The 25,625-nt window shown below is 35.9% G+C and overlaps 1 pseudogene; it reads left to right on the forward strand.

The window, feature by feature from the left end:
* Positions 1–10,429: 10,429 nt before the first annotated feature.
* LOC119799891 lies at positions 10,430–20,460 on the forward strand (annotated as a pseudogene).
* Positions 20,461–25,625: the final 5,165 nt, after the last annotated feature.

The following is a 25,625-nucleotide window of genomic DNA, read 5'->3' on the forward strand; positions in this document are numbered from 1 at the left end:
ACTATCAACGCAATGATAATATATCAACCAGGTGGAATCTTTGTTGTGGGGATCCCATCTTCTTACTGGGGATGTTAAAGATTACTGTAGGGAAAATTTATTGGTCACTGTGGAAAACATAAACATTATTATATCAAAAGAAATAAGTTTGAATGTCAGTAGACATATATTTAAAGAAACATACTTTAGTACCTATATTTGGTCATCTTTCCTTCCAAACCAGGTGGCTACTTATTGAAACAGAAGCTATCTGAGTACTTGTCTTTAACAACATGCCGGATTAGAGTTGGAGAGCCCTCTGTCAATTCCAAAGTAAGCGTTGATTTTTAAATGAAGTCAACAACGCCATTACACTAACCTTAGGGAGATATGTAATCTTTAAGAAGTTAAATTTTAACCACCCTGATGAGGATATTGGTATTATAAGGTAAGTCGAAATTTCTCCACTGCTTGGTGATTCTTTCTGGATAGCTATCTTCTCTTCTTTAGAAATCTAGATGTCCAAGGCCCCTTGACTTTTCTAAGATGAGTATTTTCCTGCAAAGACAAGAACAGAACACTGCCCCAACCCTTAAGAAGTTTTCTTAAAACCTATATGATTATTACCTGTGGATGAGTTATAATTTCTCTTTACCAAGAGGTTTTTCCTTTTCAAAGTGAATCTTGATTAATTTTGATGGCATCCGTAGCTTTTCTTTTCCTGTAGAAACAACAACAAATCCCCTTCCTGAATCTAGCACATCTCCTGGTATCCATTCTGTGATCAACACATCATTGAAGTACACTGGTTGATTTAATTCAGAAGTTTTTTCTATTATCCAGTGCCTCTCTGCAACCATTTTTTTCATTATCATTAAGAATATTCAAACTTACCACCGAGTAGTACTCTAATATGTATATATTCCATACTTTCTTCATCCATTCTTCCAATGAAGGGCATCTAGGTTGTTTCCAGGTTCTGGCTATTACAAATAATGCTGCTATAAACATAGTTGAACAAATGCTTTGTAGTATGATTGGACATCTCTTGGGTAAATTCCCAATCAGTGGGATTGCTGGGTCCTGGGGTAGGTTGATCCCAAATTTTTCTGAGAAACCTCCACACTGCTTTCCAAAGCGGTTGCACAGTTTGCATTCCCACCAGCAATGGATGAGTGTAATCCTTACTCCACAACCTCTCCAGCAAAGGCTATCATTGGTGTTTTGATTTAGCCATCTGACAGGTGTAAGATGGTATCTCAACGTTGTTTTGATTTGCATTTCCTGATTGCTAAGGAGGTTGAGCATGCCCTTAGTGTCCTTTTGGCCATTCGAACTTCTTCTGTTGAGAATTCTCCTGTTCAGTTCAGTGCCCCATTTTTTAATTGGGTTAATTAGCATTTTAAAGTCTAGTCTCTTGAGTTCCTTATATTTTGGAGATCAGACCTTTGTCTGTTGTGGGGTTGGTGAAGATCTTTTCCCATTCAGAGGCTGCCTTTTTGTCTTAGTGACAGTGTCCTTTGCTTACAGAAGCTGCCTGCAGCTTCTGGAGGTCCCATTTATTCAATGTTGCCCTTAATGTCTGTGCTGCTGGGGCTATACGTAGGAAGCAGTCTCCTGTGCCCAATGTTGTAGAGTACTTCCCACTTTCTCCTCTAACAGGTAAAGCATTATGCATCTGTTTCTGGTGTCTTTTTCATCCCCTTTCTGTTTGTTTAAACATATCCTTTATAGTTCAATTTGATCTTTCTATAACTGCATGATCCATAGGTTTGTGTGGTATAACCTGTAGTAATGAGTTTATACTATATATAAGCAAAAAACACGGTTTCATTTTCTTAGACATATAAACTGAAGTGTCATCTGTGGTTATTTGTGTTAGGGTCCACCCCATGATTGCCATAACTTCTAGTAAATGTGTGATAATCAAATCAGTCTTTCTGAACAAAGGCAATTGCCCATAGAAAACTTGAAATCAATGGTATGGTTTACATATTTTAGTTTTCCAAATTCTACAGACATGAAGCACATCCATCTGCCATATTTCACTCTTTAAGTACACTTTGGATTACTTCTTGCAGGTAGTGGTGCTTGGTTGTAATAAAGAACAAGTAGGACATCTCTTTATAACTGCCATGTATAGAAAAGTCCTTTTTTTAAACCTTAGCTATTGACATGATACTTTTTATGAAATTCTGAAGCCTCAGCACATTCCAATAATAATAGATTGATTTTTGCATTACCTTGTGTTAGAGGACCTAGCAGACCCACATGGGATTCATTGTGTGTTATGTATATGGGATGAAAACGTATTCTGATTATATCTTGTACATTATTGAAGCTTATTCCTTATTATATATGATCCACTCCATAAATTCACCACTTATTAGCCACAAATATCCTTAACATTTCTCTTTGTCTTTCTGGACATGCATTCGACCTATTTCATGCAATGTTTTACATGATAGGGGTTCCAGTTTGTAAGAATTGAACATCTACCTCCTGAAGAGGACAATTTGGATGCTATGATTCTAGAGTAACAATAGTCACATCTATACCTGTTTCTAATATTCCTTCCATTATAATGTTATTATTAATACTCTCACTTTGGTCTTTGTTCATTTTTAGAAGTTAGCCAAAATATATGGTTTCTTTTCTCTTCTTCTACTAGAATTTTGATTCCTCCTCCATGGTTAGTCTATCATTCAGAGCAGGGACATTTCTTTAGAACAGTAATTGAATTTTCTATTTTTTCCTCTAGAGGCATGTCATCCACAGTGTTAGGGAATGCCTAGACCAAGTTGACCTGAATGCTTGTGAGAGGCCCCTCAGCATGACCTACCCAGTGATAATGGATTCTCTGCACTCATTGGTCCAATGTCAGCCTTTGCCACATATTCTTTATAACCCAGAAGTTTGGGGCCTTCTGTTTGGATAAGTCTCAGAAGAGCATTACTTCTAGAATGTCTGTCTGTAAACCATTTTCAGAAGGCCTATTCTACCATAATTAAAACATTTGGTATTTTGATGATCTCTTCATATATTTAGAAATTGCTTTTCCTACCCCAGCCAAAGTGTTACAGTCTAAAGATTCAACATTGACTGTGTGTAGATCCATTCATCCATTGGTGCTGATCTGATTTTTAAGGACCCAAGTATCTTCTTGAATTCTAAATTAGCATTTTCAAAAGTCAGAGATTCAATGAGTATTTGTCTATCTTCTGGATTTTCTATTCCTATCTGTACAGGTTAAGTTAATCTTTCCAAAAAGTCACTAAATGATTCTCTCGGGACTTAGTATATGATTCAATTCAAATTTCCTCATTCTTGAATCTTGTGCCAAACATTTAAAGATGTGTATAGCATAGGAACAAGATGTGTTCATTGGTGTATGGCTGGACTATCCAGGTTAGTATAGTGTCCTCACCAAGAATTTGATATTGGGAGGCCCCAAAACCTCTGACACTACCTGATGTTCATAGGCCTTAACTTGTTTCTCCTCTCAAAGTTCCTCTAAAGCTGTGGACCATGGTCTCGTAGAGCTGAGACTATTTGATTGCCAATCATGTGGAGTAATCTTATTTCTGAAGTCCATGTCTTACCAACTACCTCCATATGGTGAATGTGTGCCATAAGTTATAACTGTTTGCTTAAGATCTTCTTTTTTAGACAGAGTTTCTGTGTTGCTCAGAGCCTGTCTAGGAACTTTGCTCTTGTAGACCAGGCGGCCTTGAAGTCACAGAGATTTGCCTGCCTCTCATTCTGAGTGCTGAATTAAAGGGTGTGTGCCAGCACTGCTGGCTAGACCTTCATACAAATAGGTTCCCACCTACATTCTGTATATTATTTTGAGTATTGGTGATTTGCTGGCTTTTCGAGATAATAACAAAATAAGTAGCTAAACTCTTGATAAGTCATCTCTGAATCTGATAGAGTCCTGGCATGCTATTTTTTTTACTATTTCTTTTACATGTACCTCCTCTCCATGCTCATCATTTCTGATAAGTTTCTCAAACCAATTCAATCTTTTTTTCTCTGTCTTTGTAAAATCTGAATCTCTTGACCAGTGAATATTTCTAATCAGTTTCATCAAATCAATTTCTGGTTCTCATACTGTACATGTGAGTTTGAGGTTCTGAATTTTTTCATTTATGATATTTCCCATCTTTAGAGAGTATTGCAATGACACAGAGATTGCCTTCCAGGAGGAATGTTCTATCTGCTAGATTGTCTTAACTTTTTAACAGATTTTGATTGTCAACTTCAATAGTATGAATCCTTTTAGATAATCTCTCAGTACTATTCTATAAGATTTCATAATCCATTGACATGGATGAATTTTGCTGTCTAATTATGGTCCATCATTTTCAATGATATGGATTCTTCAGCCAAATTCTCAATACTATCTGTAAAGTCTGTATAATTTCTAAATGTTTTCCATTCTTGACTCTTATCAAATCATTTCTTTAAGATATCATAAGAATATTGAAGTGATAGCAGCTAACCCTAAGATTGGGTAAGTCCCATGTAGGTCATATACCTCTCCTAGAATTCCATCTATAACGGAAATGAAAAATTATTACATTCTTAGATAGGGATATTATCTTCTATTATCTTATGAGTGGTTTACAAATTGAAAAAAAATATAGTTAGTAGAAGAATACCACTGTTAAAAATCTTAGTTTAGTTGAGACTTTTGTGGTATAATAATAATATAGGCCTAAAAAACCCATGAATTTTATGAATAGAATTTTGTTAAAGAGATGCTAGTAAGGGCAGCCATACAGCAGTTGTACACAAGTTGCAGAAGTCAGGTGAATCTGTGGTAGCCACATGGGAGCCCCCCCCCCCCACGCAGGAAGCCCTGGTACCATAGGAGTCACAGAAAGCTGCAGGGGGCCATGGGAATCCAGATGGGTACCATGTGAGAGGCCAGAAAAACAGGCACCACAGGAGTGAAAACTAAACTGGGGAAAATGGGAGCTGGGGGTGCTATTGCCTCTCTGCAACCCAGGGGAGCTATGTTGAGGTTCCAGTTCCTAGAGCTGGAATTCCAATCCTAGCTCTGCCCTGGCCTGGTGAATAAATGCCCTCAGACAGATAGCTTTTTCATCAATTGTGTCCCAAAAGTTGGGCACCCAAAATCTCACAGATAGATATAGGGGTTCAACCTAAAGACCAGAAAAACTAAGCAGTAGACCACTAGTTCTTACCTTGACCACAGTCCAAAAATGTTGATCTGCCTCCAAGAATCTCAGAATGTGACTGTTTCTGAGAGCTGTCTTCTCCTGTTTTATAGTCTTCCATAGGACTGGAATTAAAGCTGTGTACCACTGGAATTAAAGGCATGACCACTGGATTTCTGTTGGCAACTAGTGTGGCTACTGGGATTAAAGGTTTGTATTATCACTTCCTAATCTGTAAATCTGACCAGTGGGGTCATTTTACTTTCTGGTCTTCAGGCAAGCTTCACTTATTAAAATATAAATGAAATGCCACTGCAATAATGATTTTTCCATTTAGTTTTTTCAAATGGCTTTTGGTGTTAGTTGTCTCTCCCCATATTTCTTCCTTTACTCTTCTATCTCATCCCCCTCCCAATTTAATATTTCTGTTTAGATTTCCTTTTATCTCTGTGTACTACTCTATGTAAGAGCTAATCCTATCCACTGGTCCCTTATTAGTGGTCCAACCTCTGTGATGATTCAGATTGCAGCAAATATATCAAATGCTTAAAAATTTACATCCAAATATGAAAGAAAACATGCAATAATTGCCTTCTTGGGTCTCAATTAACTCACTTATAATGATTTTTCAAGCTCCAAACAGTTGCATACAAAGTTTTAAGTTTCATTTTTTAACAGCTGAATAATAAAATATTTCATTAAATGAATGTCATTTTTATTATTCATATGCTAATTTATGGCCATTATAGCTGTTTCTAATTTCAGGCTACAATGAATAGAACAGTAATAAAAATGAATTAACAAATATCTGTCTCTGTAGTAGGATGTATAGTCCTTTGTGTCTATATTCAAGAGGGATTTTGCTGAATCTGAGGAAGATCTCTTCCCAGATCCCTGAGGAACTGAAACACTGATTTCTGTAGTGCCTGCACCAGTTAGCGGTCACACCAGTGACCACTTTGCCTGTAACCTCCTCAACACTTTTTAAATTGATCTTCGCTATTCTGACATCTGTAAGATGAAATCTCAAAGTAATTTTACTTTTACTTTCCTATGTTGAACCTCTCTCCAATCAAGTGTTTCTCTTTCACATGTGTTTTTATCTCTTGAGAACTGTGTAATTAGTTCTGAACTCCATTTTGAAGGGATGTTTTTGTCCATATTCAAATTTATTTATTACTTTATAGATTTTAGATACTAAGCCACAATCACAGTTGTAATTGGTAAAAAAAATTTCTGATTCTGTAAAGTGCCTTTTGCTTTAATGATAGAGTCTTTTGCCATATAAAGGTTTTTCATGTTTGTAAAGTCCTGTTTATTAGGTGATTGATTTACTAGATATGATATTAGGATCATCTGTAGTAAATATTTTTTGTGTCAATGAATTCAAGGTTATTCTATCAGATCAGGATATCTGTTGATTTTTTTGATATTCATAATTCATTTGGAGTTGAATTTTGTAGAGGGAAACAAATACAGATTTACTTGGATTCTTCTATGTACAGCCATATAGTTTTGTCATCTACTTTGAACACCTCCATTTATTGAAAATGCTTTCTTTACTGTAATGTGTGGGTGAAATTTGCTTCTTATAAAATCAAATGTTAGTAAGTATGTGGACTTATGTTTTTGCCTTTTATTTAATTCCTTGATCAACATGTTTGTTTTTTGCTAATGCCATGCTATTTCAATTTTATTTTTATAGCTACATAATACAACTTGAAATCTGGAGCGGTAATACTTGCAACAGTCTTATATTATTTAGAATTGTTTAGATATCCTGGATTTTTTGCCTTCTGTGTAAAGTTAAAGGTTATTTTTTCATTTCTATGAAGACTTGTATTGAAATTTTAATGGGGATTGTATGAATCTGTAACATTTCATAGAATAGCCATTTACACTATATTAATTGTATTGATCCAAGAGTATGGGATATTTTTTCCATTTTCTGGTAGTTTTTTAAACTCTTTCTTCAATTTCTAAAAGTTTTGTTAGAACATTTTTTCACTTGCTTGGTGGGAGTTAACACAAGGTTTTGTTTTTGTTTTTGTTTTTCTGTATTTTTTGGGGGGTACTGTGAATGATACTGTTTCCTAGATACATTTTGCAGTATAGTTTTCATTTGTACATAGGCCTACTTATCTTAGTGTGTTAATTTGTCATCCTGCTACTTTGCTGTGTTCATCAACTGTAGACATTTCCTAGTATCATCTTAGGGATTTTTTTGTAGAAAATCATATCATCTACAGCTAAGAATCCTTTGACTTCTTTCTTTCATAGTTGCATCCACTTTTCCCCCTCAATTGTCTTATTGCCTATCTAAGACAACAATGCTATAGTGAATAGGTATGGAGAGGGTGTCTTGGTCCTGATTTTAGTGAAATCTTTTTGATTATTTGTTTATATAGTTCTTTTTCATTGATTTAAGTCTAGATTTTGATTATTTATTGCCATCAATTTGGGGGTAATAATTTCTCATGTTGTTCTTGAGTCTTCAGGTATGTCACTAAGTTACATACATAAGATTTCTCCAGTTTTTACTGTAAGAAACTAGTGCAAAGAACTTGTCCTATGTTCCAGTACAATGCAGTTATTTTCCTTTCCTGGTATAAAGCTTCATGGGTTTTGTTGTTTTCATTGTTGTTGAAATTCAGATTTGATCAATGGTTGTTAGATAGGATGCTATGAGTTCCTTAAATTTTATTCAGTTTGTTGAGACTTCTTTGTTCTACATATGCTATCAATTGTGGAGAAGGTTTCATGAGAAAATCTAGTGCTTGGTTTGAATGTTCAGTACATAACTGATATGTACATTTAATTTATGATGTTATTTGACTCCAATGTTTCTTTGTTTTATTTTATTTTGATGACCTGTCTATTTGTGAGAGTGGAGTATTGAACTCATCCACTATTTTGATGTGAAAATCAATATGTGATTTTTATCTATGCTAGTGTTTCTTTTATTAACTTGGGTATACTTGTGTTTGGTGTATTACTATTAAAACCGTAATATCTCTTGGTTTTTCCTTAAATAAATAATCATGTTCTTCTCAATCTATTCTGAATAGCTTTGGATTGAAGGCTATTTTGTCAGATATTGTGTTTTTTGTCAGAATTATGCTTTCCTTCTAGTGCCATTCTGAACAGCTAGATTTGTAGATTATTAAATTTGTTTTTGTCATGAAATATTTTTTCCTCTTAAAATTGTGATTGAATGTTTGGTGGGCATAAATAATCTGACTAGCATCTATATTTACTCAGAATTTGTTAGCAGTGGCCTTTTGGAGATCCTACTCCAGTATTCAAAAAAATTCACTAATGCAACGTGGGTTAGACTTTTTTATCTGAGGGGTGAATAAGGAAACACACACTTTTCAATGTTATCTTCTCTTTTACTTCTATATACTAATCCCTCTTTTCTGACAATCTCTATGCAGTTATATCTCTTGACATGCAGTTTTAAATAACTCTCTTTACTTATGCTTATCTCTATCCTCTGCAATCATACTTCTTTACCACTAGTTACATCTCTTTTCACATAGTTACATTTTTTCTACCTAGCTACATTTATCTTCTACACAGTCAGACATCTCTATACATAGTAAAATCGATTTTTGAACAGTACATTCTCCACACAGCTTCACACCTTCAAGATTCATCTCCTTTACACAGTTACATCTATTCCCATAGTTACACTTCTCACAGTCAAATAGTTTCTCCTTCACATACTTCTCTTCTGCATACACATCTTTCTTCCATACAGATACATCTATATCTCTCTACCCACTCAGATTTATCTCTATATACTCCTATTTATATATGCACATTCACCTACATTTTCCTACAACAAGATACATACACACACATATAAACACACACATACACACGCACATACATACACACATACGTACATACACACACACACGCACACATTGTCTCACATTTTTCTTATAATTTCCCCTTTCATCTCTACCTTTTTCTTGGACAAATATGAGTAACATATTCAGAGTCATAGTACTGCTTGAGTAAACAGTAAGAAGCATAGTCAAACTAATCACACACTTTCTCTCTGGGAGGTTGCACTGACTGGGAAGTGAGTAAAGTGAGCATGTAGCTCTGAGTGATCAGTATTCCCAGACAGAAAGTGGCATTGAAGTTCAGGACTTAAATAAATAGTTAGTTAGCTAAACCTTGAGATTGGGAGTACATGCAGAAAGTGCCTTGTTGAGATAATTATGTCTCCTAAAGTTGCTTCATGCTCAGACCTTGAATCAGAAAAAAAAAAAAAACTAGAAAAATTGACATTGTGTATGTTTCTAGGGATAGCCATAAATTTTTCTTCAGTGGCAGCCAGTTTGCTTCGAATTTGTTCTGAATTATAAAATAGTGAAAATAAATGACTGAGAATACTATTACTTTCCTATGTTAGTTAGAGTAATGAAAAATATCCTGGTATTAGTTCTATTCTTCAGAATTAGGTCATATGAAGCATGAATCATCTTCCTATCCAGCCACAACTATATAAGTGCCCAATAGATAGAATATTTTCATGAAATGAACACACAAGCAGTGGGGATAGTGCCCATAACTGTCTTTAGTGCCACATAAGAAAAATTACAGGTCAGTGACTTCATGGCCTTTCCAAGTGGGGCTCCCCCATTAGGGAATTATTTGTCTGGTAGGCTAGCATGTGGGATGCTTAATTGTCACCTGGTGTATACTCTCAGTGACCTCTGGGTAGATTGTAGAAATGTGTACTGACTTTTCTGGCTCTCATAGTCTCTAACAACATGCCAGATGTTACCCTGACAGATGCTGCTTGATCTTTTCCTTTAGTTGTCTTTAGTATCATTCTTTGTTCTGTACAATTAATGTTTTGATTATTATCATCATAAGTACTTTCTTTACTCGTCCTGCCCATTTGGTATTCTGTGCTCTTCTTGAATATTTATAGGTATCTCTTTCTTTAAATTGGAAAAAGAATCTTCTACAATTTTGTTAAAAATATGTTCTGTGCTTTTGAAACTGTTTTTCCCCTTTCCTTTTACCTATTATTCATAGATTTAGTATTTTCGTGTTGTTTCCGATGCTCTGAGTGTAACAGGACTAAGATTAATCTATAGAGGCCTAGAAATGGATGTCAAGTAAGGATAATGAAAGTTTTCTTCATGCATCATAAGCTATAGTGGTCAACATATATTTCTGGTAATAATTGTTTCTGTAGATCATCAGATGATACAGAGAATGAAGATATACTAAAATCAATGGCTTACAGAAGTGGTGGAAAAGAGACAGGGTAACCCAGGGATTGCATCAAGCATAGACCCCAAGTAATGAAGTCAGAATGGAAGTGGGCTCCTGCAATTGAACTAAAGCAGGATGAAGAGTAATCTGGAGAGAATGTACTCAAGTTCCTTTCTTTTATGAGTTTTATTTGTTAGGGTACTTTATTACAGCCTAGAAAATTAACGAATACATATTTGTTCTGAAAACTGAAAGTTATTACTTATGCCTTGTTACCTTTGTTCATAAAGTTTGGCCATATTACAAAGTTACAGAGGTTTTAAAATTATTTTTTCTTTACTTATAACCTACATTTTAAAGATATTGAATCCATTTATTAATGGTTTCTCTCAGTGTCTGTGCTGCTGTGGTTATATTAGGAAGTGGTCTCTGTGCCAATGTGTTCAAGTGTACTTATATAAGTACACTTATATAAGGTTCAGTGTGGCTGACTATATTGAGGTCTTTGATCCATTTCAACTGAGTTTTGTTCATGGTGATAGATATGGGTCTGTTTTCATTCTTCTATATGGTGATATCCAGTTATGCTGGTACCATTTGTTAAATGTGCTTTCTTTTTTTCCATTTGATATTTTGGCTTCTTTGTCAAAAATCAGGTGTTTGAAGGAGTATAGATTAATATCCTGAAGCTGACAAGCTTCTGTAATGCAAAGGACTGGTCAACAAGAACAAAACAACACCCACAGAATGGGAAAAGATCTGAACTAACCCCACATCAGACAGAGGTCTGATCTCCAAAATATACAAATAAATAAAAAAAATTGATCATCAAAGAACACATAATCAATAAAAATGGAGTACAGACTAAACAAGAGAACTCTCAACAGAGGAATCTAAAATGGCTGAAAGACACTTAAGGAAATCAATCAACATCCTTAGTCATCAGGAGAAATTCAAATCAAATATTCTGAGATTCCATCTTACACTGTAAGAATGGCCAAAATCAGGATCTTCTATTCAATTCCATTGGCCAACTTCTCTGTTTTTATGCCAGTACCAAGCTGTTTTAATTAGTGTAGCTCTGTAAGAGTTTGAAGTCAGGGATGATAATGCCTCCAGAACTTCCTTTATTGTATAAGATTGTTTTGGCTATCCTGGGTTTTTTGTTTTTCCATATAAAGTTAATTATTGTTCTCTCAAGGTCTGTGAAAAATTTTGTTGGCATTTTAATTGGGATTGCGTTAAATTTAGAGATTGCCTTTGGTAGAATTGTCACTTTTACTATGTTGATCAAACCCATCCAAGAGCATGGGAGGTCTTTTCATTTTCTGGTGTACTTTTTGATTTCTTTCTTCAAAGACTTAAAGTTCTTGTCAAACAGAACTTTCACTTCCTTCATTAGAGTTACCCCAAGATACTTTATGCTATTTGTGGCTATCGTAAAAGGTGAAGTTTTTCTGATTTCCCTCTCTGCTTCTCTATCCTTTGTGTATGAACACCTGATTTTTGACAAAGGAGCTAAAAGTATACAATGGAAGAAAGAAAGCATCTTCAACAAATGGTGCTGGCAGAACTGGATGCCAACCTGTAGAAGAATGAAAATAAATCCATATCCATCACCATGCACAAAACTCAAGTCCAAATGGATTAAAGATCTAAATATCAATCTGAACACACTGAACCTGATAGAAGAGAAAGTGGGAAATAGTCTAAAACATATGGGCACAGGAGACCACTTCCTACTTATAACCCCAGTAGCACAGACAATAAGGGCAACATTGAATAAATGGGACCCTCCTAAAACTAAGAAGCTTCTGTAAAGCAAAGGACACTGTCAATAAGACAAAAAGGCAACCTACTGATTGGGAGAAGATCTTCACCAACCCCACAACAGACAAAGGTCTGATCTCCAAAATATATAAATAACTCAAAAAACTAGACTTTAAAATGCTAATTAACTCAATTAAAAATGGGGTACTGATCTGAACAGAGAATTCTCAACTGAAAAAGTTCAAATGGCCAAAAGACACTTAAGGTCATGCTCAACCTCCTTAGCAATCAGGGAAATACAAATCAAAGCAAATTTGAGATACCATCTCACACCTGTCAGAATGTCTAAAATCAAAAACACCAATGATAGCCTTTGCTGGAGAGGATGTGGAATAAGAGGAACACTCATCCATTGCTGGTGGGAATGCAAACTTGTACAATCACTTTGGAAATCAGTGTGGCGGTTTCTCAGGAAATTTGGGATCAACCTACCCCAGGACCCAGCAATTCCACTGTTGGGAATTTACCCAAGAGATGCCCAATCATACTACAAAAGCATTTGTTCAACTATGTTCATAGCAGCATTATTTGTAATAGCCAGAACCTGGAAACAACCTAGATGCCCTTCATTGGAAGAATGGATAAAGAATGTGTGGAATATATATGTATTAGAGTACTACTCAGCAGTAAAAAACAATGACATCTTGAATTTTGCATGCAAATGGATGGAAATAGAAAACACCATCCTGAGTGAGGTAACCCAGACCCCAAAATATGAACATAGTACGTACTCCCTCATTAGTGGATTCCAGCCATAAATAAAGGATGTTGAGCCTATAATTCATGATCCTAGAGAAGCTAAATAGGAAGATAAACCCAAAGAAAAACAGGTAGTTATCCTCCTGGATAGTGGAAGTAGACAAGATTGCCAGGCAAAAATTGAGAGCTTGGGGGTAGGGGTAGGATGGGAGTAAAGGGAGATGGGGAGAGAGAAGTGAGATGTGGTGGATGGGGAGAGCATGGGGGCATGGGATGGTTGGGACAGAGGAAGAGTGGATATGGGAACAGGAAAGTATATATCTTAGTTAAGAGACCCATTTGAGGGTTGGCAAGAGACTGGACTCAGGTGTCCAGGGAGATGTCCCCAGCTTCCTCCTTGAGAAGCTGAGGAGAGGGCATCTGAACTGGCCTTATACTATAGCCACACTAATGAATATCTTGGGATGGAAATAGAGACAGAGACCCACATTGGAGCATTGGACTGAGCTCCCAAGGTCCAAATGAAGAGCAGAAGGAGGGAGAACATGACTAAGGAATTCAGGACCACAAGGGGTGTGTCCACTCACTGAGACAATGGGACTGATCTAATGGGAGCTCACCAAGACCACCTGGTCTGGGACTGATTGAGCATGTGATCACACCGGACTCTCTGAACATGGCTGACAAGGAGGGCTGACTGAAAAGCAGAGGACAATGTCACTGGATTTCATTCTACTGCATGTACTGACTTTGTGGGAACCTAGTCTGTTTGGATGCTCACCTTCCTAGACCTGGATTGACAGGGGAGGACCTTGTACTTCCCACAGGGCAGGGAACCCTGACTGCTCTTTGGACTGGAGAGAGAGGGGGAGGAGGAATGGGGGGAGGGGAGGGAAATGGGAGGATGAGAGGAGGTGAAAATTTGTAATGCTAATAAAAATAATAATAGTAATAATAAAGTATTGCGAAAATCAAAAACACTGATGACAACCTATGTTGGAGACATTTGTGGGGAAAAGAGGAATGACAACAGAAAGACAATTATCACATATACTCGTTGATATGTGGTTTTTAAAACATTAAAGTAAAGTAATAACCAGCCTAGTAAACACATAATCCCAGAGAACTTAGACAAACAGTGAGGACACTAGGTAGGAGAGACTTATCTAGATCTAATTTACATGGGAAGTAGAAAAGACAAGGTATTCTTGAGTAATTGGGAGCATGGGACCTTTGGGAAAGGGTTTGCAGGGGGAAGGAAGAGGCAGGGAGAGGTAGGGCAGACAAACATGTAGAGCTCAATAACAATCAATAAAATGAAATATTAAAAGAGATATTTGATTAATTATATTCATGCAAAAAAATCACACCTAAATAATGTCTCCCAATCAAAATGTAAGAATCCCACAGTCAGAGCCTCTACTGAAAATAAATCAAAAGAAAAAGTTGACAATGAATTCATAAATATTATATGATTATGTTCAAGTAATTCAAAAAGAGAAAGACAAAGTGATGAATTGAAAAGATTAAATTTAATCTAAGCATGAAAATAGAAGATTTCAAGAAAATACAAACAGGAAGGAACCTGTAAATGGGAAACAAATAATTCAAAACCTCAATGGAAAATCTATTCCATAGGAATTAATATGTTTGAAACAGTTAAGGTAGTGATGGAGGACAAGTAATGATTTACATCATACATAAATTTTACTGATACATTTTAGAAAGTACTAAAATAAATTGAAATTTTGTCACATCACTATAAGAATATACCTCTTAACTATGAGCATGGAGAATAAAAAAGGACAAAATAATCGGGGTTAACAGAGATATTTTCAATAAAATACTGAAGAAAACTCCACCAATCCAGAGAAATACAGACCATCCAAGTATAGCTGAATAGAAAACAGATGAGACCATCAAAGAATTTGCCATGATATAATCTACTTAGAATACTTATGAGTAGCTAATGTAGGTTATTGAAAGCAGCCAGGAGAGACAGGTTATATCCATTACTAAAGGCTGACTCATTGACCATAATTGACTATTAAAAGTTAGGTAATTATTCAAGAAATCATAAATATATACCATACTAAAATACTAAGCAGTTGTTATCCACATATCTGTGCAATTATACATATGTGTAGTAAATATTTTTTAAAAGAGAGACCTTGATTTTATGATGGAGTGAGATTGGTACATGGAAGAGGTGGGAGGGACAAAATGGAAGGGCAAAATGATGCAATTATGTTTAAATATATATATATATATATATATATATATATATATATATATATATATATATATATATGTGTGTGTGTGTGTGTGTGTGTGTGTGTGTGTGTGTGTCTATACATATATATAACAACAAAAGACTATTTCACAGAAGCCTTTAAAGACAGATGGGCCCTCAAAGATGCACCAAATTTCTGAAAGACAACTGTCTCACCAGACTCTTCCCCAGCAAATGTACTTAACAATGTTTTTACAAAATGAATATTTTATGAGGTAAAAACAGACAAAAGGAATTCATGACTACTAAACCAGATCAACTGGTTTATAAGCAATGCTTCAATATAAAGAGAATGATTAAAAAACAGCCAAGAGTCTACAGGAAACAAAGAAAAATTTCCAGAAAAGATAAACAAATGATACCTGAAAAAAATACCACAAAATTAACAAAATGAGATAATAGATACTTTTATAAAAAACTCTGTGTACTAATGATCATAATTACCAGTAAAAATCACAATAATAATGGGTTAGAAACCAGGATGTATCTTTGTGCTGCCTGCAAAGCCACACCACATTAGGTAATTTTCTGTTACCATGGTAAAATGCTGTCTCTGTTAAGGTTTTTCTTGCTGTGAAGAGGCACCGTGACTGTGGTAACCCTTATAAAGGAAAACATCTAACTGGGGCTGGCTACAGTTCATCATCATGGTAGAAGAGATGACATCATTCAGGCAGACGTGGTATTGAAGAGGTAATGAATGCTCTACATCTCTTGATTTTTTGAAAACAAGAAGTGAGCTATCTCAAAGATAATAAATCTTAAGATTTTATGAGACCTCAAAGCCTTCCTCCACAATAACACACTTCCTCTAAAAGACCACATCTCCTAATTTTGCCAATCCCTACGTGCCAAGCATTCAAACATATGGGGCCCATACTTCAAACCACTACAAATACCCTAAGCAAGTCAATTTATATACAAGGGAGGTTTTATTTGGGTTCAGGATTTCAGGAGACATGTAAAAAGCAGAAGACATTGTGTCAGACTAAGAGGCCAAGAGACCACATTTTCAAAGACAAATATGAAATAGAGAGAATGAACTGGGTGTAAGGCAGGGCTATGTAACTTCAAAGCCCAGAAGTGTACCTTGTTCAGCAAGACTTCACCTCCTAAAGCTCTTTGCCTAAGTTCTACCACCTAAGAATGCAGAAAGTCCTCAGCTGCACTTAAATGTTAGCATATATTAATTAAATTTTCTTCTCCAAGATTTAAAGTGCACAGTAGTATATTGAGCTAACATGTGTAGGATAAGTGTTAAAAACATAGTTTTAGTTTTGGGCATGTACACACCTGGTTTTCCTAATGCCATTTGTTAGATATAATGTCTCTCCTCCAATGTACAGTGTTTTAGAAGTCTTCTTAATAAAAAAAAGTGGCTGTAAATGCATGGATTCTAACCTACATATTTTATTACTTCCCATTGATCTATGTGTCTGCCATAGTTACTTACATAGTTTCTTTGTTTTGTGATGATAGCCTTGAAATATAACTTTTTATATTATATTTTTATATTATATAACTATATAAGATTTGAATGATATTTCATCTAGTATTAGTAAACATTTTTATCTTTCAAATCATCCATTTCCTGCATAATCAAACAATTTAATTTATGCATAATTGAATTGTGAAGATGTACTCAATATTGTTTATGAATTATTCTTTGAGAAATATCCAAAATTGGAAATTAACAAGAATAATTTGAAGTAATGTTTGAAAAACGAATTTCCACTCAAGAAAATCATTCTAAACTTATATCACCAACAAAATATAGAGAATATTATGGTTGTTATAATCAAGGAGTGACACTTGCATAAACAGAGCTCATTACAATGTCAAGAATTAAATGCAAGCATCTCTAAAGTCGCAATAGTTTCATTTTTAACAACTCCCACTGAGATTTGCATTTCAAGTACTCCCAAAATTTATCTCCAGTAATTGATCCACATCTTTAAAGGACTGGAGATATCTGAAGAATGGTATGCAGTCTATTAAAGAAAATAAGAAGCATAGGTTCAATTTATATATTACCTTGAATATTATGATCTTCATACCGTATGTTAGGAAAGGTAAGTGAAAATATTATAGAAGACAAATTCATTAACTTTATTATGACTAAAATGACATTTTAATTAATTGTGTTGGCCAGAAAAATGTTTTAGTCTTTGAGGCATCAAATCCTCAAACTGAGAGCTAACTTAACACACTTCATGGTAAGCTAGAACTAACAATTACTGTGAAAACTGAAAGAAAATATGCTCTCAGAATTATACTGCAGAGAAAAAAATGGCATTAGTTTGTCAATGAGTAATTATGATGAATATAAGAAACGTTATATGATCATTCAGAAAGCTCATATTAAGATTGAAAATTATAGACTAGGGCTACATTTCTTTTCAAGATGCATGTGGTTTAGAGAGTACATAAATATTGTATATAATCACAATTTGATCAGGAAATGGAGAATGGTAATGCATTCTCAATTAGATATTTATAATACCTCCATAAAAAATAATTCTTAGACCACAAATAGAAAACATAGTGATCATTGGATAAAAGGGAGAAAACATAAGCTGCTTTACATTCAATTGAAAGAAGAAAATGTAAATAATTTAAGAATTTTATCATGAATATTCCATATCATAGGAATAAACAAGGCAGTCAAAGGATATAACCCAAGACAAGAATACAAAAAAGTTTGAAAGATAAAATAGATTTAATCTGCAAAATGCTTTTGATTGTTTTAGAGAGAAATATATTTTAATTCAAGCAATTCGGTAGTACTTTAAAGAAGTACTTAACACATCTCATGTTATGGCTATTCATATGTTATCCATATCACCTCCCTTTTGGTTTATTGACCATAAAGCTTATTTCAATCTTGAAGGTGTCACATGAAGTGATTTTATTTTTTCATAAGTCTTACACTAAGTTAAGGCTTTTGTCCCATAACTTATTTTCTTTATAATCTTGTATTTCTAGATTATAAACTCTCTGAATAACAGATTTTGGTTATATAAGAACAGTGGTAGTTAAATACATTTTAAGATACTTCTTTTGTTGTTGAATTGCATTTTATTGGAATTCCACATGAGAAATTTGAGTTCAAAGAATGTTTATCAATTTGCATTTTTGATGCATTTGGCATATTGATATGACACCAGATTCTGCTGTCAGATTGACTTGGTTTACTCACTAGCATTCATTCTTGATAGCTACAAAGTTGTATCAATAAATTGCACATCACAACTTCCTTATATTTGCATGGCAACAATAATACTATTGTATTATGTGTTTATTATGAACACTAAACACCTTTAACATTCTTTAGATATTTAGACTGAAGCCTAGCGCTTAACACTTTAATGTAATTAATAATGTTTTATTACTCAAAAAATATGAATAACATCTAAATATCCAAGTTAAGGTATTTAAAGTTAAACATTGAAACACAAGCAGAACCTATACATGAAAACCGAGACACCTTGTTATTTGCTCCTAAACCAGTGTGTCTAAGCATACAGTTTCTACAAGAACACTTGTTAATTGACAACAAAGCATTTGAGAACAAAAGCTTAAGACCATCTGAGTCTTTGTTTCTTGAGATTTTTATAAAATATCAAAAATTATTAAAAGGGCAAATTATTTTTAGTGAATTTTAAGATTGGTTACCATGTACAAATTGAATTTTAACCTTTTCTTTGATTGGAAAACAATAGGTAATCTTTGTTGATCTCTTCAGAAATGCAGATCAGGGTATTTCCTGTTTTTACTCTACATCCTTTTATATTTGAATAACCTAACTATGAGGAATCCAATGACATGGAGACCCTGATATATTAGACACAAAATAAACAGTTATTATCATCATCTAATCTTTATTTTTTTCTATGTGAACAAAAGAATGGGAAAAATGAGGATCTACTAAAATATATCATATGATAAAACAAAATGATAGAACTGTCACCCATTCAAATGATTTCTATTTTGTGTAAGTATATTGTGTTCAAGGTGTATGATGCTTAAAATCATTTCAAGTTATATTTGGTCATACTGATATGTTAAACATTGAATGCTTTCAGATCCTCAACCAATATTGTACTGATAACAAAAATATATCCTTACTAACAATAACTATGGATTTCTTTTGTTTTTCAACTCATTGTATTAAAAGAACTCCAGAAGCTTTCTGAACTGAATTAATGGATTATGAAAAGGCTCGTCTGTGACCGTAAGAATTATTTTAGTGGATTTTTCTGGCAGATTGGGCCAACTTCAGATTTTCTTCTTTGGTGACCTTTTCTTTGATCTATGGTGCAACTGTGGTGGGGCCAACCGTTCTCATTATAGCCCCAAGTGGCAGCTAAATTCTACCCTTCATTCTCCCATGTACTTTCTTCTCGGAAATCTTGTCTTTATGGACATGGGCCGTCTTCCACTGTTTACAACCCCCAAGATGAATAAGAGACTTGCTTGTAGAACACAAGAGGCATTAACCCTTTTTCTGTATGGGAATGCATGGCCCAACTGTTCTTATGCAACCTCTTTGGGGGTTGCTGACAATGACACTTTTGATAGTCCTGGCCTTTGATAGATATGTTTTTTTTCGGCCATATGCAAACCTCTGCAACTACAGGACAATTATGAATCACAGGGTTGCTGCATGCATCTGTATTTACTTTCCTGGAACAATTGGTTTCTATACAACACCATGTAGTCAGATGGTTATTGATAGTGAATTTGCCTTTCTGTTGCCACAATATTGTAAATAACATATTTTGTGATCTACCCCTGGTAATCAAGCTTGCTTGTATGAAACAAACACTCTGGAGTTATTTGTCATTGCTGACAGTGGGCTGCTGTCTTTTTATATGTTTCATCTCTTGCTCGTTTCTTACACTGCAATTCTGGTCACTGTAAAGCGCAATCACCTGGCAGGCTGTTCCAAGGCTCTGTCCACATTGTCTGCCCATATAATGGTGGTCACTCTGTTCTTTGGGACCCTGTATTTTTCATTTATGCCTGGCCATTTGGTAGTTTTGCAAGCATGTAAAATACTTGCTCTGTTATATACTGCTATTACTCGCCTTACTGAATCCTATTATTTACACACTGAGAAATCAGGAAATGACGAAAGCTAGAGAAAATTATAGATTAAAACAAGTTAACTCTTTGTGGAGAACTTATAGGACTGAGCCGTACATAATTACCATAGTCCTTGAATAGCATGGCTAAATAAAGACTATGGATAATGTATTGTTTTCTTTTTATGTTTGTACCATATACCAATACAGGGAAATTTATAGAGATGTATTACTCTTTCATTAGTAGTGATGATTTAATGTTATTTTTCATATCATTTTTAATTTGAATATTTTCAACAATAAACATTTCCTCTTGTTTGAACAATCAAACATAGAAAAACTTCATTAAATCAGAGTATATAATACAAATTATGGCATATAAAACCTGGCACTGAATATGTCACCACTCCTTTATTTATGAATCCATGTAGAACTGAAAGATAGTTCTAATGGTTAGCCCAGTGTCAGGCCTAGGAGTATGTTCCATCTGGTCCCTACAAACTTGGCATGACAATTGCCAGACCCTGGTGATGAGACTCAGTAAATTCTTCAAAAACAGGACTGTCTAGAGAACCAAAGTTCCCAAGCCTAGCTTACAGACAAATTACATGGAGTTTTGTTTTTTCTGTGGGTTAGTGACTGCCACCTGAATCTACTGATATTTTAACTGCTATCTTGGTCCTGTGGCCCCAGATCAGCAACCCACTAGTAAAGCTGCAGGCCCTGTGGGATTTCTTGTTTGTAGCAGAGGCTCTATGCTGCCAAAGATATAAATTTTAACTAAATCTTGATCATTCTATTTATCAATAAAGACTAGGAGTCCGATGTTAGGCGTGAAAACCTGCTACCTCAGAGAGGCCAAGAAGCAACTAGATGCTCTCTTCCTTTTAGGTCACAGGCCCAACAAAAGAGTACCTCTCAGTCATGCCAAAAAACAATGCCAAACTCCATTTCCTTTTCTACTTTTCCCTGTGCATCTTTTTATTCATCTTGTGGTTCCTCTGTATTCTCAATAGCTAATTTCTGCCATGTAGTTGCTGGCTCCACCTCTTGATCTAAGGTTGATTTTTTTTCTTTTTTTTTTTTTTTTTTTGGTTTTTCGAGATGATTTTTTTAACTGTTCAGGTTTTTATATGTGATCAAATATCCCTACACATGGAAGAACAAGAAGAGGGGCCTTGTTGTCCTTTCCTACATTCCTGAGAAAAGTTTGACAACCTGCTCCACTCATTCACAAACTATTCTGATTGAGGATGAAATCTGAACAATTTTCAAATAAATTTCTCAAAGAAATGACCCAGTGTAGCTCAAGAAACTAACTCATTGCCTCGAATAAGTTCTTTTGTCATTTCCTGCAGGCTAAGACCCCTGTGGTACTTAACAGAACAAATGTTCTATGTGGTCATCTCAATCTTTGTTTCTCCCGTACTCAGACCCAAATGCAAGTGAATGACTCTATACAGACATTACACTTCAAACACTGCAAACAGAAAGGATATCCTCCCTTGGTTGGTCCCTTGTCTGTGATCTCACTGAAGTTCTCCACTATTAGGAAAACTCAATAGAAATTTGAAGAAAGGTGGGGTTCAATATTTCAAAAATTCCCTGGATCCAGATTTCTTCAACTGCCAGGGTCTGTCACTCTGGCTGAGTGGGCCCAGAATTTTTGTCCAATGATTGTACATTCAGTGGGACCTTTGCTTGCCATCTTGTGACTTTGTGGAAATGGACAAGTGTCCATGAATTAAACATTAATGTTACCTACAATCTTGTTCCTGTTGGAATTGGAAAGCGGAGATGCTGAGTAACCAATGGGCATGAAAACAGGCTCTGAACTTTAAATGGCTATTCCTCTACCATTTTGTGTTCCTCAATGTTACCTGAAGGATTAAGGCCCTTCTAGTGTCCTAGTAGATTTTACAAATGGAAGCAACCACCCCACTCTTTTTATATGAAAGCAATTGGTCTTCTCTGCATTCTCAAGGATGAGAACTTCTTCTCCTAGCCCCAAGACTATCTAAATGCAGGATCATCTGATGCTTAACAGAACGATGAGTGAAAGGAAAGATGGAAAAGAGAGGTGTCTAAACCTCAAGATAGGCAAATATCTGGGAGCCTCACACCAGAAACCAGTTGTGTTTGCAGGAAGGATTCTCCTGTATTAATGGGACCTGGGCATCAATTATTGAAATTTCCTATGTGCCAAGATAATATGGTCACTTATTGTGTTCTATAGAATACAACACAGCTCCTTCACAATCCTTTAACTGTTTAGAGCAGACCAATGGAAAGATGGAACTACACAATTATAAAGAGACCAGACAATGCCCTCAAATGTAAATCACAAATAACACAAGAAAAGCATATCCAATTTATCTTTAGAAAATAGAGTGGTTCCAGGTAATGTGGGTAAATGAATCAAAGATTATCTTTAGAAAGATAACTTATGCAGAATGGCAGGACTTATTAGCCCATGCTGAGCATCTGCTCTGGCAATCACATCCCCTTCTTAATTTGTGGGTTCTACACAGTCTAATGCTTTGAGGTCTTATGTATGCTCAAGAGACACACAATGTCTCAGTTATTTATATGGATATTTAAAGCCATTAATAATTAAAGCTATTGATGAGTCCCTGTTCCTGTGCTGAGGAGATCAATTCCAGAGGGGTGAGTGTATGTCCACCCAAGCAGATGGTCCAAAAGGAAGTACAGTGCCCCTCCAGCTCCTGCTGCAGGGCTTCTTTGTTCCACATGACCCTGCCTCCTCCAAGCCTGCCCTATTGTCTGCAAGGTCCTTGGCTCAGGAAAGATCCTGCACCTGTACTGAGGAGATCCAGCCAAAGGGGACTCCTTTCCATCTGCAGGGTCTTTATATCCATCAGCATGACTAGATTCAGTGAGTAGGTACCCTCAAAGAGCCAGACCAAGAAAATTCCCAAAGTACCACAGTCAGTCACCAGCAAAGATGGACCAAGACACCAAGACTTTCCCGGCTGCATTTGAAGCAAGAGATCGACAGGCGCCAATGGAAGAAATACTCCAAACAACCTGAAAGGCAAAATGACATCACCAGAATCCAGGGATCATTGCAACAAGAAGACTTGAACACATTAATCCAGAAGAAGTACAAGAAATCAAATTTAAATATAACATTATGATAATAATAGAGGACTTTAAACAGGAGTGAAACTGCTTTAAAGAAATGGAGAAGACGTTTTTTTTTTTTTTTTTACGCTGAGTAGTACTCTAATATGTATATATTCCACACTTTCTTCATCCATTCTTCCATGAAGGGCATCTAGGTTGTTTACAGGTTCTAGCTATTACAAATATGCTGCTATAAATATAGTTGAACAAATGCTTTTTGTACTATGATAGGGCATCTCTTGGGTATATTCCAAAGAGTGGAATTGCTGGTCCTGGGGTAGGTTGATCCCAAGTTTCCTGAGAAACCGCCACACTGCTTTCCAAAGTGGTTGCACAAGTTTGCATTCCCACCAGCAATTGGATGAGTGTTCCCCTCTACTCCACATCCTCTCCAGCAAAAGCTATCATTGGTGTTTTGATTTTAGCCAATCTGACAGGTGTAAGATGGTATCTCCAAAGTTGTTTTGATGTGCATTTCCCTGATTGCTAAGGAGGTTGAGCATGACCTTAAGTGACTTTGGCCATTCGAACTACTTCTGTTGAGAGTTCTCTGTTCAGTCAGTGCCCCATTTTTTAATTGTGTTAATTAGCATTTTGAAGTCTAGTCTCTTGAGTTCCTTATATATTTGGAGATCAGACCTTTGTCTGTTGTGGGGTTGGTGAAGATCTTTTCCCATTCAGTAGGTTGCCTTTTGTCTTAGTGACAGTGTCCTTTGCTTTACAGAAGCTGCTCAGCTTCAGGACGTCTCATTTATTCAATGTTGCCCTTAATATTTGTGCTTCTGGGGTTATACATAGAAAGTGGTCCTAAAAAAAAAATGACATCTTGAATTTTGCATGCAAATGGATGGAAATAGAAAACACTATTCTGAGTGAGGTAACCAAGACCCCAAAAAGATGAACATGGGATGCACTCACTCACTAATTGGGTTATAGCCATAAATAAAGGACATTGAGCCTTTAATTTGTGATCCTAGAGAAGATAAATAAGAAGGTGAACCCAAAGCAAAACAGATAGTTATCCTCCTGGATATTGGAAATAGTCGAATGCCGGGCAAAAATTAAGAACTTTGGGGTGGGGGGTGAGATGGGGGTTGAGGGGAGATGGGGAGAGAAATGTGTGAAGGAGAGGATGGGAGAGCGTGGGTGAATGGGATGGTTGGGATAGTGGAAGGGTGGATATGGGAGCAGGGAAGTATATATCTTAATTAAGGGAGCCATCTTAGTGTTGGCAGGAGACTTGACTTCTAGAGGAGTTCCCAGGTATCCAGGGAGATGCCCCCAGCTAGTTCCTTGGGCAGCTGAGGAGAGGGAGCCGGAAAATGGCCAGATTCTTATAGTCATATGATGAATATCTGCATATCACCATGAACTTCATCTGGCGATGGATGGAAATAGAGACAGAGCCACAACATTGGTGGCACTGACAGAGCACCCAAGGCAAATGAGGAGCAGAAGGAGGGAGAACCTGAGCAAGGAAGTCAGACTGCAAGGGGTGCTCCCACCTACTGAGATGGTAGGGCTGATCTCGTCAGAGCTCACTAAGGTCAGCTGGACTTGGACTGAAAAAGCATGGAATAAACCGGACTCCCTGAACATGGTGGACAATGAGGGTTGCTAAGAAGCCAAGGACAATGGCACTGGATTTGGCTCCTACTGCATTATACTGGCTTTGGGGGAGCTAGCCTGATTGGATACTCACCTTCCTAGACCTGAAGGAGGGGGGAGGAACTTGGACTTCTCACAGGGCAGGGAACCCTTACTGCTCTTCAGACAGGAGAAGGAGGAGGAGGGGAAAGAGGGAGGTAAATGGGAGACAGGGAGGAGGCAGAAATTTTTTAATAAAATAAAAAATAAAAAATTAAAAAAAGAACAAACAAATCCAAAAAATTCTTAACACAAAACATTCAGAAAATCTGGGACACCATGAAAAGATCAAACCTAAAAATAATAGGGGTAGAAAAGGAGAAGAATTACAGCTCAAGGCCCCTAAATAATTCAACAAATTTTAGAAAAAACCTTTACCCAACCTAAGGAAGGATATTCCTATGAAGGTACAGAAGCATACAGAACACCAAATAGACTAGATAAAAAAAAATCCCCACACCATATAATCAAAACACAAAGCATACAGAATAAAGGAAGAATATTAACAGCTGC

Source organism: Arvicola amphibius, chromosome 13 (genome assembly GCF_903992535.2).
Source record: "Arvicola amphibius chromosome 13, mArvAmp1.2, whole genome shotgun sequence".
Taxonomy (NCBI): domain Eukaryota; kingdom Metazoa; phylum Chordata; class Mammalia; order Rodentia; family Cricetidae; genus Arvicola; species Arvicola amphibius.